This window comes from Dipodomys merriami, unplaced genomic scaffold, assembly GCF_024711535.1.
Source record: "Dipodomys merriami isolate MVZ:Mamm:240054 unplaced genomic scaffold, mDipMer1.0.p SCAF_155, whole genome shotgun sequence".
Classification (NCBI taxonomy): Eukaryota; Metazoa; Chordata; class Mammalia; order Rodentia; family Heteromyidae; genus Dipodomys; species Dipodomys merriami.
The window spans coordinates 152,366-168,151 of NW_027202882.1; the positions used below are offsets into that span (position 1 = coordinate 152,366).

At 38.3% G+C, this 15,786-nt stretch overlaps 1 long non-coding RNA gene across 2 annotated transcripts; it reads left to right on the forward strand.

Annotated features, from left to right (window-relative positions):
* Nucleotides 1–1,513: 1,513 nt before the first annotated feature.
* LOC138827376 (uncharacterized) lies at nt 1,514–13,860 on the forward strand. 2 transcript variants are annotated; one of them, XR_011372061.1, is made up of 3 exons: nt 1,514–1,683; nt 3,003–3,700; nt 13,795–13,860. It is a non-coding gene; the product is annotated as an uncharacterized lncRNA (long non-coding RNA). The 2 variants fall into 2 exon arrangements; XR_011372060.1 differs by lacking the exon at nt 13,795–13,860 and adding an exon at nt 3,990–4,733.
* The last annotated feature ends 1,926 nt before the right edge of the window (nt 13,861–15,786 follow it).

Genomic DNA, 15,786 nt, shown 5'->3' on the forward strand with positions numbered 1-15,786 from the left:
TTTCATAATCTGCCATCTTTTATCTTTTTTACATTCTCCTTATAAGTATGAATGCTTTCTTGTTTCTTATAATGTTTTGAAATTATTTTAAGATGGAATTAAAATTCGTTGAGTCTACTGTAATTATCTCATTTTGTTTGGTTTTGTGATGCTAAACATTAAGACCAAGGGTGCCTGAAAGTGATGCCAGCAGACTATATCACTAAATTTTATTCTAATTACCTCTTATTATTGTATTTTGATATAGGGTTTTATTGTTGCTGTTTAATAATATAGAGTGTGGTGAAGGTGGACTGAAACTTGCAACCCCACTGCCTCCAATAACAATGCTTTCTTACTAGGATCTGGAAGCACATAATTATCACTCTAGCTAACAGGAGGTTGAGACCTGAGATTTACTTCAGACAGCCTGAACAGGGAATTTTATGAGTCTCTCCTCTCCAGTTCAGTACAGAAAACTTGCAGTGAAACTGTAGCACAATTGGTAGGGCACTACACGCAAGGAAAAAACACTCGGGATTGTCATATAGCCCCTGAGAACAAGCCCTAAAACACACATATGCACAGACACACATTCACCCACATACACACACACTCTCACACACATGTACACAAACAAAATTGCAGGCAATGTTGTACCTTAAATTCTTATCCAGGGGTTGGACAACAGTCCACTTATTTGTGAAGGTTTTCCTTGATTATTTTGAAGGAGGAGGATAGTTCATGGGACACAGATGACAAGACTTTAGTGAGGAATACTTTATAAATGACTAGCTTATAAAAAGAACAGGAGCACAGCTTTTATCTTTAAATAGTACATTCCTTCAACTATAGTATTTTTAAATAATAATCATTGAATTATGAGAAGACAATGCAGCACCTCTTCCCTTCTCCCCTTCCCCTCTGTCATAAAATATGACAAAATTATCAAAAATAGTCTTTTATCTTACAAGAATGAACACTTGTAAAAATGTCTGACTATATGTGTAATGTTTGTTTTTCAATACTTGTTTGATTTTCCCACCTCTAAGTACTTGCCTTTTTCCCAGATGACAGCACACAGGGGCATCAAGAGCAAACAGATTAGGAAACAAAAACCTTACAATGTCCTAGGAAGTAGATGTCAAAAATAGATGCAAGAAGCACATGACAGGCTGAGAGGGCCATGAGACCCAAAATGATTTGTGCATTATGAGAGAAATAGTGACAAATAAGGCTTGGATCTGACCTAGGAAGGGCTCCTTGAGGCTGAGACCATGCCTGTATCTAGGCTTAGCTGAGGATGTTGGGAATTGACAATGTCCACATGTGGATATAGTGATGTGAGAGGGGAGATTTCAGTCTCCAGTTTGTCTTTGGGATGGTCTTATGTGACCAAACAGCTTAGATCATTGGGCTCTGAGAAATGACACTACCTACCTCACAATGGAATAGAATATAGAACTATGAGAGCCAAGCAACTGTAACTGACATTCAGCTCAAGCCAGCTCACTTGGCCTGTGGTGCAGGAACAAGAAAGATGTTCTTGTGTTGTTTTCAAAGTTCAAGAGACTCAGCTCTCAGGCATGAGAGGTATGAGTGCCTCACTCAATGCTGCAGACTTTGGATCAGTGCCAAATCACGAATCCAATGTCTCAGGCCTTTTTTATAAGAAGAAACCAAGGGAATCATAAGGCAACTCAGGCAAGTATAACTATAACAGGAAACCTATCTAATCTCATCCAGCCCACATTAGAAACTTCTTCTTGTGTGCTTTTATATGTGTATACTGAGAAAATATTTACTGTGTACTTTTCAATCCACTCTATTACAATTACTCAATTTGAAGGGTACTCCCACTTTCACATTTCAAAGATCCATTCTTTTTACCACCTCAGTGTGACAATGAATCAGCCCAAACCCTGAATGTGCCTTATAACATATGGATCCTGGACTCAGGCTTGCTGGAAATGCTGGTAATGGACCTGGTCCCTGACTACCAGAAAGGTGATCCCTTCTATGTTGGAAACTTCCTCTACCACTATAGAGAGTGGGGGACAATGGAGCAGTTGCTGGATATTCTGTTTAAAAAGTGAATGTTCCTAAGCCAGGTGCCAGTGGATCATGCCTGTAATCCTAGCTACTCAGGAGGCTGAGATCTGAGGACCGTAGTTCAAAGCCAGCCTTGACAGGAAAGTCCATGAGACTCTTATGTCCAATAAACGACTAGAAAACCGGAAGTGGCGCTGTGGCTCAAGTGGGTGAATGATAGCCTTTAACTGAAGAGCTAAAGGATATCACCCAAGCCCAGAGTTCAAGCCCCACAACCAACAAAAAAAAGTGAGTGTTCCTCTTTCAAACTCAGGGTTGATGAGACCCCCTGGCAGAGTATTGGTATACTTGGCACCTTTCTGAGACTGTTTCACTGGAGTCTGATCAAGGAGCTTGGCTAGAGACGAAGAAGTACACTCTCTGGCTAATTCCTTAGGACTGGGCTGCCAGAGCATTTCATTTGCCTCAGAAGCTAGTGGAGCCTTAGCAATTTGCTTGCTGAGAGACCAGCATTAAAGGAATGAGCCCGTGGCATCCAACGTCCACCCTCACCTAGAAAATCACTATCTTGGAGGCCTTTGAAGGAATATAGACAGAAGAAAGGATGCAACTGAAACTTGAATTGGGGGCTTGAGTGCTGTCCCATTTGTAACACTCTACCATTTGAGCCCCAGGTCCAGTTCTGGCCTTTGGCTGGTTAATTGAAGATTAGTGTCTTTGGAATTTTACAAACTAGACTGCGTTCAAACTGTGATTAGTAGAATTAGAGGCATGAGTCATTGTGCATTTATTTGGACAGATGCATATAAGCATCCTCACAGAATTTGCATGAAATTGTGTAAACATATCTCCACTTTTTGTCTGTCATGTTTACATTACCATGTGGGTCTTAGCCAGTCCCATGTGTGTCCTGTTAGTTCAGAAAAGGAGAAGCATAGAGTTAACTTCCTTCTCTCCTTCCATTGGTACAGATCCTACTACCATAACTGGAAGATGAACAAGTGAAGAAGTAAGTGGATGTTGGCACAAAAAGAAGTTCTGTCCTTGAAAACTGGGTATCTTTGAGGTTTCCGAATCAAAGCAACTTTCTTCTTTGCACACAAGTTGTGATTTTCACCAAGGGGTTGAGTCTTGGCACTTCAGTGCATAGCAGATTACACAGTTGTGGATGTGGTTGTGGTTTGGGACTCTCATGGAAGACAGGGAGGGCTGTGTATAGCAAGTCAGATTCAGTGGGGAAACAACTTTCTCTTCCTATCACAGGGAGAATTTTAGAGAATTATATTTAAGAAATTTCTAGAAGTGATATTTTGAGGACCATCCTGCTTGCAGAAGTCTCTTCCCACTTCCCAACCTGCAAGTCCTGCAGAAAGAAGCTCTAGTACAAGGCTCAGGATGAGGAGGGTGGAATTTCATTTTCCTTGTCACCAAACTGCCCACAGCATCGTTTATTCCATCCTCCTTATGTGGATGGACTTCTACCCTGATGATTTCTATGAACCCAAGAACCATTGCACCCTAAAAGAACTTACACAGTATGTCAAGCTCAACATGCCCTCTTCAGACCTGCTCTTCCACTTACATATTCTTCTGGACCAGCTGGAGGAACACATGACCCATGAGACCAAGAAAAAGAGGAAGAAGTCCTTGTTTCAATGCCTCAGAGCTTGTGAGTAGGAATGGAACCTGGGTCTCTAGAGATGGGCCTGATTGGCCAACAGCCCTTAGTACTCTCCAGCTTGGCAAAATGTCCTTTTATGGATATTCTTTGCCGGTAATATGTTCTCTTTTTGAAAGAACTTGGAAGTATACATTCAGAAATACCCTACCTTCCCATCAGTGTTCAGCAGTCCAAACTCAAGTTCTACAGCTTCCCCCATTAGATCCTCATGGAAGTTTAGTCACACCTTAACTTCTAGAGTCTACTTTAAGAATCTTGTACCTATTTCCATTCTCAGGTTTGCATCAACATAGAGCAGCTCCTGCAGAACTACAGATAAATAACCTTCAGTGATGTAGTCTATGGGGACTGATGGAGATCAGAAGCCATCACTAATCTCCAGAAAGCATGTGAACATAGAGTTTTTTTTTTTAATTTGTAGAAAGGCCCAAGCAGGTTTTGAGTCCTATGGACATCCCACATGTGATGCAGGTGTACCTGCACCAAGGAAGAAGACGATCCAGAATGTCTTCCATTGATGTTCACAATCCAGCTAGATCAGCTCCAAACCAGTCAAAAAGAACACTTCTTGGTGTGCAGGGTAAATGTGTGCTAATGGAAAATGACCACAGTCTATGTTCAGTGAAACCAATAAGTGAGGTCCAAAATCTAGATTCAGTTGAAGAAAAGGAATCTTTCCTCAAAGAATACCCAGACCAATCTGTCCTCCTGCAGGGGATCCAATTTCCAATTGAGAAATTAGAATCTGTCCCTCTCTGGACTCAGGAAGAAAATCCTGTCTTTAATGAGGAAGTAGATCCCTTTGAGGACTCCGAGGCAGAATTTCTGCTGAAGGCAACTTAGAGGCCAATCTAGATTTAGAGATTCCTTTCCCTCTTCCTGGGAAAATCTTTATTTTTCTTTTTGTCCTGATTGTTGTAAAAGGTTCATTCTATTTATTTTTCTAACTTTATTAAAATGTCAATGTTTTTGATATATTCTAAAATTCATGAATCCTAAATATGTTTCTTTTTAAACCTACAATCTGAAACATCGTGCATACATGTTCTGGGGGGGGGGGAACAGAGAGTGACAGGGGGCTGTACAAGACAGCCTACTGCATATAATGGGAACTGTTAAATGTACAGGGAGTGGCAATGAAGCAGGTCATGACTGCATGGGGTGATAAGGTGGCTACAAAAGGTCTAGGACATAGCAGATCAGATGTCCTAAAAATCTATTCTGTCAATTGTGACAAATGCCACAATACTTATAGTGGTCTGTGGGATGCTCTTCCAACAGTGAGTTTAAATCTGTATACATCTTCATTGTGCTTTGGGTAAATATGGAAGAAAAATTTGACTCCAGTAATATAAAATATTTGACAAATGAAAATATTTGACAAAATATATAGAAAATATGTATACTGGAAAGTAAAAGCCATCATCAATAGAAGAAAGAAAGTTTACATAGATGAAAAAACACAAAATCAGGAAGAAAAGAAACCACAATTAAATTAGTTATATGTTAATATGTGTTATATTCTTTATGTTATATATAGTATATTATATAATATATAAGATTGAATATGATTTTTCAAACTACAAAGGCATTTAAATTTTTAGTCTAGTATTTTTTTCACAAAACATTAATGTAAAATATTATTGGGGATAGTAGGGATATAATTTGATTATAATTATATGAATATATATTTGTGCATTTCTAGATATAACATTGATTAAAAATAGATGAATAATTATATACATATATTTGTATATATCTGTCTAGGAAGTGAATATAATGAAACTGACTACAGTATGTATATAAAAGCAGCTATGAGTTGAGGCCATGAGACTCAATCCTGTAATCCCAATGATATGGGAAGCTGGGTTCTGAGTTTTAATCTCTCTTACCCCCTTGGCCTTAGATTTTCTGAGGAGGCCTGGGCCTTTCAGTGTAACAAAGAGACACATATGCAGTGGGATCACACTCCCTGACCCCAGAGGAAAGTCAGTAGAAATCAGGACAAGCCTCTTATGTTATGACAGTCTATTCAGTTCCTGTACCAAGATGGCCATCTGTAGAACATAAGATGGAAAGTTGGCATTCCCTCCAAAAGGGTCTAAAAAGAGCCTTCTGAACTATAGTATCTGACAATACTGAATTAAACCTTATTTCCCTTCCCAAGCTGCAAACACATAGAAATATAGCAAGGGCTCAAGAGAGATGGGCAAAGATTTACAAATACATAAATTTACTCTGTTTTAGTAATTCAATGAAAGTCATCAAAGGCATGTCTTTAATTTTTCTTTTTTCTTTTTAAAAGGAAATGGAAACATACTCTGAGTGTATCAGGAACTGGGTGACAGTTTGGTTGCTGAATTGTTGAATGCACTCCTGAGCAAAGGAGACACATATATTGGGGAAATTGTGTGGGGTTGGGTGTCCTCACACAGCTTTACAAAACAATAACCATAACTTCTATGATGTCACAGTCACCTTTGCCATAGCAGCAAATAAGTGTCAAACACTGATTTTTCCCTGAAGTAGACTCAACACCACCAAATGGCACAAAGAATAAGAGGGAATGATTACTAGCCACCAGACTTCAGCTTGAGAAGCTGTCCTGACCAGAAGCTATGATTAATTGAGCTGGAGAAGGCTAATCTCCATGTAAGGCTCCTGAGCACTAAGGACTAGGCACTATTACAGGTATTGGAGAAACAGAAGTGAATATGGCTCTCTCCTCACCAATTTCATGCTTAAAAGAAAACCAGAAATCATAATGATACTTTCTGTAAATCAGAGACACGAAATTGGTGGTTTTGTGGCAACAACTTCACATTGGGGATGGGGAGAGACATCCCTAAAGAGGAGATAGTTGATATGAGAGCCATCATCCAGGCAATTATCTAGGAGCAAGTTTTCTTTCTTTATTTCTTTTTTTGGGTCCGTTCGTGGGGCCTGATCTCTGGGCCTGGGCGCTGTCCCTCAGCTCTTCAGCTCAAGGCTCTACCACTTGAGACACAGCGCCACTTCCAGCTTTTTTCTTTTTGCTCATGTGGTGCTGAGGAATTGAACCCAGGGCCTCATGCATGCAAGGCAAGTGCTCTACCACTGAGCCACCTTCCCAGCCCTAGGAGCAGGTTTTCCAGGCAGTAAGAACAGTAAGTACATCCCCCATTGATGGGAATGGACCTGACTTGCTTCAGAAAAGGAAAACAGCACTGACATGCTTGCTTGTGAAATAAGAATGGAAGGGTACAATGAAGAAAAGAGAAATCAGAAATGAAGATAGAAATAAATTAGATATTTATTGGATGCTGCAGGTTACAAGAAGAAAAGTTATGATTTTAGTTTAAATCTGACGTGACCCACTGGAACCAAAGTAGTCAAACATATGGGTCTCTGGTGTCTCATAACTGGAATCCTAGTTACTCAGGAGGCTGATATCTGAGATTCAGGTTTGAAGCAAGCCCAAAGGAAATTTGGTAAGACTGATCTCCAATTAAACACCAAAAATATGGACATGAAGCTGTGATTCAGCTGGTAGAGCACTAGCCTTGAGGAAAAAACTAAGGGACAGCACTCAGGCCCCAGGTCCAAATCCAAGGACTTCGCAAAACAAAGAAGCCAACAAATAAATTTTGGTGCTGTCATTCATCATTTAGCATTCTAGTTCAATATATTTAGTATTAGCCTTGGAATTATATCCTTAGCAAATGCTCTCCCGGATATTTTGCTTCATTACCAGTTTTCAAAGTCCTGGCATCACCACTGTCTCCTCCCAGTTAACATAGCAGTGTACCACTAGAAATTTGAAGATTTATTTTATTAATCACAAGAATTCTTATCATCTATCCACATACATGAAATGAATAGTAGCCACATTCCACTACTCTGAATATTTTTAATCCCCCTTTGAGTTAATTACCATTAAGGCTTAAAAACTCTAGAGTGGTTATGAAATTAATTCAACAGTCATCATTCTTCCACCCAATCTTGTAACATAAGTTTATAAAACTAGAGAGTATATGAAAGTGTACACATGATACCTTCTAACTATAATACTCTCAAGAAGTAGGGTTTTACAGAAACATCCTGATTGCATTGCCAAAGCAAAGGATAAGAGATTTAATTAAGCTACCTAACATCTCAGAAGGAAAATGCTATTGGCTTTAGAACAAATTCATTAGCCTGGAACTGAGGAAATTAGTTTCAGAAATGCCAGAGGCAAAGGGTATTATTCAAATCACCTTATCATGAGGCACAAGCAGCCTGTCTAGATCAAACTTCAAGGAAAAAAAGGGATGAATGAAAAGCAATTAATGCTTCTAAAACAAGCCAGTTGGTGGTGGTTCATGCTTTTTATCCTAGATACTTAGAAATCTAAAATGAAAGGATCTCAATTCAAAGACTGGCCAGGAAGAAAACCTTCCTCTCTGCAACCAGCAGATAGGAAGCATCAGCTCTGGGCCTGAAGCCCAGCAGGATGGCCTCTGCCCACAGACATCCAGACACACAAGACCACCCGCATCTAAAATATTATCAAATACATTCAAATAGTATCTTCTGTTTGGGAGATAACATTTAAAAGATGCATCAAAAACATTTCACTGAGTTCCAGTTAAAAAAGGAAGAGTGAAAGTGGAAATATGTACTCACTCACTGAAAGCTAAGTCACTGACTAGAATGATGTTAATAGGGCTAGAGGCCTATTTGGTAACTTATTCATTCAACCATCTTTCCTCACAACTTGTCAGTCAGCCTGAATAGTGAGATTTTTGGTTTTTTGTTTTTATTTTTTGTGCACATATTGTACAGAGGGGTTACAATTACATGGGCAAGATAATGAGTACATTTCTTATCAAGCATTGCAGCCTCCTCCTTTGTTTACCCTTCATAAGACTTCCCAGTCTCCCCTTGCTCCCCCAATCCCCCCCCCGCACCAAAGTTGTAAAGTTCATTTTCGACATGACAACTTGTACTTTTCATTGTAGCAACAGGTCCACCTGTATTCTTTTTTTTTTTTTTTTTTGTCGGTCGTGGGGCTTGAACTCTGGGCCTGGGCGCTGTCCCTCAGCTCTTCAGCTCAAGGTGAGCGCTCTACCACTTGAGCTACAGCGCCACTTCTGGTTTTCTGGTGGTTTATTGGAAGTGGTTTTCTGGTGGTTTATTGGAGATAGGAGTCTCACTGTCTCTCCTGCCCGGGCTGGCTTTGAACCGTGATCCTCAGATCTCAGCCTCCTGAGTAGCTAGTATTACAGGCGTGAGCCACCAGCGCCCGGCTCCACCTGTATTCTTAAACGACTTGTTTTTCCCCATCTCCTCCACAAATTATACCGACATCAAATATAGTGAAAGCAGGGGTTAAACTGAGATTTTTGAATGAAATGTGTGTGAGCATGTAGCTTGTGAAAGAAGTAATGAAAAGCTAGGCACTGGAAGCTCAGGCCTGTAAAACTAGCTACTCAGAACGCTGAGATATGAGGAACTCAGTTCAAAGACAACTGAGCAAAAAAGACTCTTACCTCCTGTAAGATTAAATTAAAAGAAAGCTGAGCTGTGCTTCAACTGGTAGAGTGCTAGCATCACATACAAAAGCTAAGGGACAGTATTTAGGTCCTGAATTCACGCCCCATACTCAAAGCTCTCATACACAAAATAAGCATGTCAACACCACAGTATATGCATATGTTAGCAAGAGATGTAGATGAATGGGATGATGACATCATTTACCTCACCTTTAGTCTCAAGCATTCTGTGTAGCATAGCTCAGTGTGTGAAAAGCCCTAGTGTGTGAAAAGTCCTGTATATGCCTTTATCTGATTGGGAGAAGGGAAGGGAAATAACAAAATGCTGAAAGAAGTACAAAAGGTGACCCATTGCAACAATGATACTCACAGTACACTATGGCAGAAATTAACTTTACAATGTAAGGGGGGGAGTGGAGGGAAGGGACAGAGGGTGAAAAACACTGGAGTAGGTACCAATGTTCAATGAGAAGTGTTACTTAATCATGTAAATGTAACCCCTATGTACAGCATCTTTATAATAAAATTGATTTTTAGAAATATAAAAATTAAAAAAGGTTTTTTCATAAAAATCTCAAGCTGATACTAACAGAACTTCTGAGTTCATGTCAAAGTGTTTTTTTTAGGACTTTCAAGAAGCTAGTACTAAGTACATATAACCACAATTAAGTGATAATGAGAAAAGTAGTGCTTTTTATTGTATTATATAAATAAAGAAAAAATTTTTTTCATTTCTGTTTACATGGAATTCATGTTTGTGATCTGCATTGTTCCCAAGTCAGACTAATCTCTTGTCCTTAGCTTTCTTTGGTATGTATAGCCTGGACATGTAGTCTGAGGTAGAAGAATTATTCTTTGTTCAACTTGGAGGTCTAGCATAAAAGCCTTCCTCCCTGGGCAGGAGGAGGAGGAGGAGGAGGAGGAGGAAGTTAATAAAACCAAACCAGTGAGAGAGAAAAATTGAGAGAGCAAGGGAAGGAGTGACATTTCAAAAAAGAAATGTATCCTGACCTGACTTATATGACTGTAACCTCTGTGTAACTCACCTTGATAATAATAATAATACAAAAGAAAAAACAGAAATATAGTGCTGGAGGCATAACCCAAATGGAAGATCAGACTAATATGTATGTGATACCAAGTTCAAACCCCATCATCAATTTCCCCTTCAAAAAATGGCTCTTCTCATCACTTGTGCTTTCCCTAGCTTATGAAAGGGGGTGCAAACAGTTAAAGAGAGAGAAAGGTAATCTGTCAGGAACAGAACTGTACTTGCAATGAGCAGTACTTGCTAGAACACATGTTGACTAGAACACATGATGACTCTATGTTTTCTGAAATAAACAGACCTAGTTGGGCTTGAATACAGGCTCCACTGTATACTAGCTGGGGACTCAAAATTAACTAAACTCTCTGGATCTCAAATTCTTCACAGGTAAAGTGAGCATAACAATACTTATATCAAGGGATTATGAGATCTGGATGTCATCAAACATGGAGCGGGTTTTATTTTAGGTGTGTGTTCAACACTCAAACACTGCTGGAAGGAGTATAAACTGGCATGATGTTTACTATATTACTTAACAGTAATACAACAACTACTACAGACTCACTCCTGTAATCTTACTTACAAAAGGTTCTAAGCCTGAACAGGAAACTGGAGCAGACTCATCTCCAATGAGCTCTAAAAAAGCTTGAGGTGGAGTTTGGTTCAAGTGGTAGAGTGCTAGACTTAGCATAAACCTCAGGAACAGTGCCCAGACCCTTAGTTCAAGCCCTAGGACCAACACAAGCACACACACACACACACACACACACACACACACACACACACACACACACACACACACACACACACACAGACACACACACACACACACACACACTAAATTTCGTATGTTCCTATCATCCCACTTAATAATACTTTCCCTCTTCCAAGTTCACCAGTTGTTGTTTTTTTTGTTTTAAAAGGGACTTGCTGTGTAGCTCAGACTGCTCTTAAACTTACAATCCTCCTGGGTGCTGGGATTACAGGCATGCCTACCATAATTGGCTTCACTCAGTAACTTTATTTATTATATTTTCTGCAAGAAATCCATTCATACTTATGAAGATATATGGCTTAAAGCTGTTCACAGTAATATTCTACTGGACAAAATGTAAACAATATAGCTGGACATGGTAATATGCAACCACATGGTAATGCCAGCCAATACTCAGGAGAATAAGGAGTTGAGGAAAGCTTGGTCTACACTGCAGAACCTGGTCTCCAAGTGAAAGAAATTCTAAAAATATTAATCTACTATGAAGCACACAATATGTTAAATTTATGTAATGGAACAAATAGATCATTGTTAATGGAAACAAAATCTTGGCAGAAATTATAAATACATACATATGTATATATATTTAAATTTGGAGAAATAAAATTTCAAGTGGTATTATCTGAATCTTTCAGTCTACTTGTCACCTACCTATTTACCAACACATTGATTTCTGTTTAGTCTTCACAAAACACTGTTCTCTCACATTAGTACAAAAAATTGCAAAACAAAAAATACATTATCATAAATACAAATGTAGTTTAATCCCTACTATAAGAATTTGGAGAAAACTTGCATTCAGTTAATGGCATTGAATATTGTTCAAGAAGGGGAGTCTAGGAGAATGTTGACTCTGTGTGTGTGTGTGTGTGTGTGTGTGTGTGTGTGTTCCATGAGTAAATAATGGAGTTAGAAGTCGACCTATTATTCTTGCTTAGTCTTTTTGCTCAAAGCTGACACTACCACTTGAGCCACATCTCCACTTCTCGATTTTGGTTTCTTAATTGGAGAAATATCTCAGATTTTTCTGCATGGGATGATTTAAACCTGAATCCTCACTTTTTGACCTCTAAAGTAGCTAGGTTTTTAAAACATGAGCCACTGTTGGATAGCAACTACATTAACATTTTTGCATGTTTGATGAACTTTAAAGTAAAACATATATGTTACTTTTGAGAATGGCAGGAAAGAGTAATAAATGTCTAACAGAATTTAAAACATACAAAGCTGAGAATGGCAACTAGCTGAGAATAGGATGGAATAAATCAAAATTTCCTATAACAGTTTTCAGTCTGTGCACAGAAATGATTGCATTGTTGGAGGCCAAGGCCATCAGATAGCTGAGCTCCAGGTGGCTGCTATGCTCATGAGGCCAGCTAGTGCTATTCACAAGAATGTGATGTTGTTGGATGGCAAGGATCAGCTTCAAGTTCGGAACCTGGAATGTTTCTATTAATCTAGAAGGGGAAATATACCAGGACCCAATGACTGGGTATGTGGTTAGTGGTAGAATGCTGGCCTAGCATGCATGATACACTTGATTTGATTCCTCAGTATGATGTAAGCAGAAAAACTGGAAGTGGTGCTGTGGCTCAATTGGTAGTGTGCTAGCCTAGAGCAAGAGAAGTTTAGAGAGAGTGCCCAGGCCCTGATTTCAAGCCCCCAGGGCTGGCAAAATTAAAAACAAAAAGAAAAACAAAAACAAACCAACCAAGCACAAAATGCTGTTTGTTGAAATAAATATGTTGAAGAATTCTTTATGTTCACTAGAAAATTGTGCTGTTGGGCATTCATAATGAACTTTGTTATGAAAAATTAAAGTAAATTAATGAAATATTATCTGGCATTGTTCAGGGCATAGTGAGATCTAAAAATGATTGCTGCCTATGGTTACTTGACATAGCAACATTAGAGATACACTTGCCAGATTGTGATTTTTTTTTTCAGTATACAATTGTGGGATTTTTTTCTTTTTCAAAATAACTTTACTGCCGGGTGCCAGTGGCTCACATCTGTAATCCTAGCTACTAAGGAGGCTGAGAATTGAGGTTCTCTGTTCAAAGCCAGTCCAGGCAGGAAAGTCTGTGAGACCCTTATCTCCAACTAAAGGTTCAGAAAATGTGAAGTGGCACTGTTGCTCAAGTAGTAGAGTGCTAGCCTTGAGCTGCAGAGCTTAGGGACAATGCCCAGACCCAGAGTTCAAGCCCTACAGCCATCAAAAAATAATAATAGTAATAATATTAATTTTATTGTTACTATTAAGGTTTTATATATAAAGGCTACCATTTCATATGTTTGTTTCTTTGATAAAAGAAACGCATATCCATCTTCATTGCCAACAGTTGCTATATATTTATTCAAATACACACATACACACATACAAACACGTGTAGTATAAAGACCCAGGCAGTCTGCAAGGAAATATTTTAATAGGAATTCCATATAATATTGTCTGCTGAGATCTGACTTGAATTTATAGTAATATCTAGCTGCTTCCACCCCTGGACAAGTCATCATCATTGGTGAAGATGTTGCCATTTGAATTTAGAATGCCCCAGAAAGACCTGTGTTAAAGAAAAATGATTTACCATTTCCTGAGAATACCTGAATATTTCCTCTGGAGATTAAGTTCTTCAGAGTGAAACCCATGAGAACATAGACTCTCATCTTCTTTTATCTTTAATCATTCTAAGTCAAAAACTTTTCTCTTTGACATACTCTCCACTTTCACATTGTCTTGTCACAGGCCACCAAAGCAATAAAACCAACTGAACATACCCTGAAATCTTCGAACTTGTAAATCTGAGTAAGCTGCTTAATAAATGGACAATATCATTATTATGGTAGGTTATTAAGCTAACACAGAAGTCTAGTCTTTCTAACAATGTAGAATATATTAAAATGTGCTTCATTATAAAATATCTAACTCCATATTGTATTTTGTGTTTTTGTTTCTGCTAGTCCTAGGGCTTAAACTCAGGACCTGGATGGTTCTTTTGTTTTCTAGGCCAGAGCTTGACATACAATCTGAACTGAACTCCATTTCCCCTGGTGGTTAATTGGAGATGAGAATCTAATGAAGTTTCCTACTTAGGATGGCTTTGAACTGTGATCTTCGGATCTCAATCTCTTAACTAGCTAAGATTACATCCTTGAACTACCAGTGCCTAACCATGTTGCATATTTTGTGTAATTCCAATTTCCAGCATTGTGTAGATGCTCTTACTACAATATTTTTAAAAAAGTAACCCTGTTTCCATTGTATTTGATGATGGTATAATTTGTGTGTGTGGGGGGGGAAGGGAACAAACAAATTGTTTAAATAGGGATACAGATGGACCTATTGCAACAGTGAGATGTACAAGACGTTATGTAGAAAAATGAACTTTACAACTTTGGCACAGGAGTGGGGAGCGGGGTAGGGGAGATAGGTAGGGATGGTAAGGGGAAACAAAGGAGGAGGCAACAATGCTTGATAAGAAATATACTCATTACCTTGCCCATGTAATTGTAACCCCTCTTTATGGTATTTTCACAGTAAAAAAAACCTTAAAACATGGATATTTGTAAAGTTTATAATAAAGAATGTTCAGCCTTTACAAAATGTATGCAAAATCTATGCTAAACTATTGATATTTACTGTACCTTTCCTGCAATCAGTTTGATATAGTTTAATATTTGTCATGCCAAGTTTTTCTATATTCTACTGGAGATTTACTTTTTCATGTATGTATATATATGTATATGTACATGTATCTACCTATCTATCTATCTATCTATGTATCTATGTATCTATCTATCTATCTATCTATCTACATATCTATCTATTTATATCTATATATTCTGTATTCTCTCTATATATATATATATATTCCAATGTGGATAAATAGACTTGAAACTTTGCTTTGTTATTTTGTTCGGAAGCTGAAACTGGTCAGCTCATTCTGTGACAATATCTGTGCTCATTCTCATCATTCCTTTATTTACCACACAATCTGCCTTCTAAAACCAGCTTCATTTCCTAGGTAAGGTTACCAATCAGTCCAACCAATATACACCCAGAGGCTTTTAATAAAGCAAGCTTTAAGGAAGGAAGATAACATGAAGTGACAACTACAGAATTTCTACAGAGACCTGACATCGTTCACATTTCTGCCTTCCTTCTCTTCTCATACTTCAGAAAGCATTGACTAACCCTGTAAATATACTGCATTTATCACTTAAGGATCAGTGTTTTTTTTTCCAACCCGAAACCTTCTTTTCCATGATTTTTAACATAAACTTTTAGGACTTTTTTTGATTCTGATAGGATTCCATTGAAAACGAAGCCAAGTATATCAAGAAAGCCAATGTTTTCAACTCAGAGTACTAAACAAAAGAGGGAGAAAATGAAGGTTAGCTATATATGTTAAGCACAAATATAGGCAATATCAAGATATTTTGAAATTGTATATTTTTACTGGATAAAGTGGTTCAAACCTGTAATATTATCTGCCTGGAAAACATAGATTAGAGAATTCCAGTTCCAGGCAAGCACAGACAAACAAAGTTTCAGAAACTCTAACCATTTGCTGGGTGCAATGTGTTTTGCTTGTTCAAGCAGGCCCAGGCATAGTGATACTACCTCAAAATAAGCAATCAAATTACATTCTGCAGTTATGGCAGTAGTAGAGATGCTGTTTCACAAGTATAGAGTTTTGGGTTCAATCTTCCAGCACTGCTAGGCATTTAAGTGTGT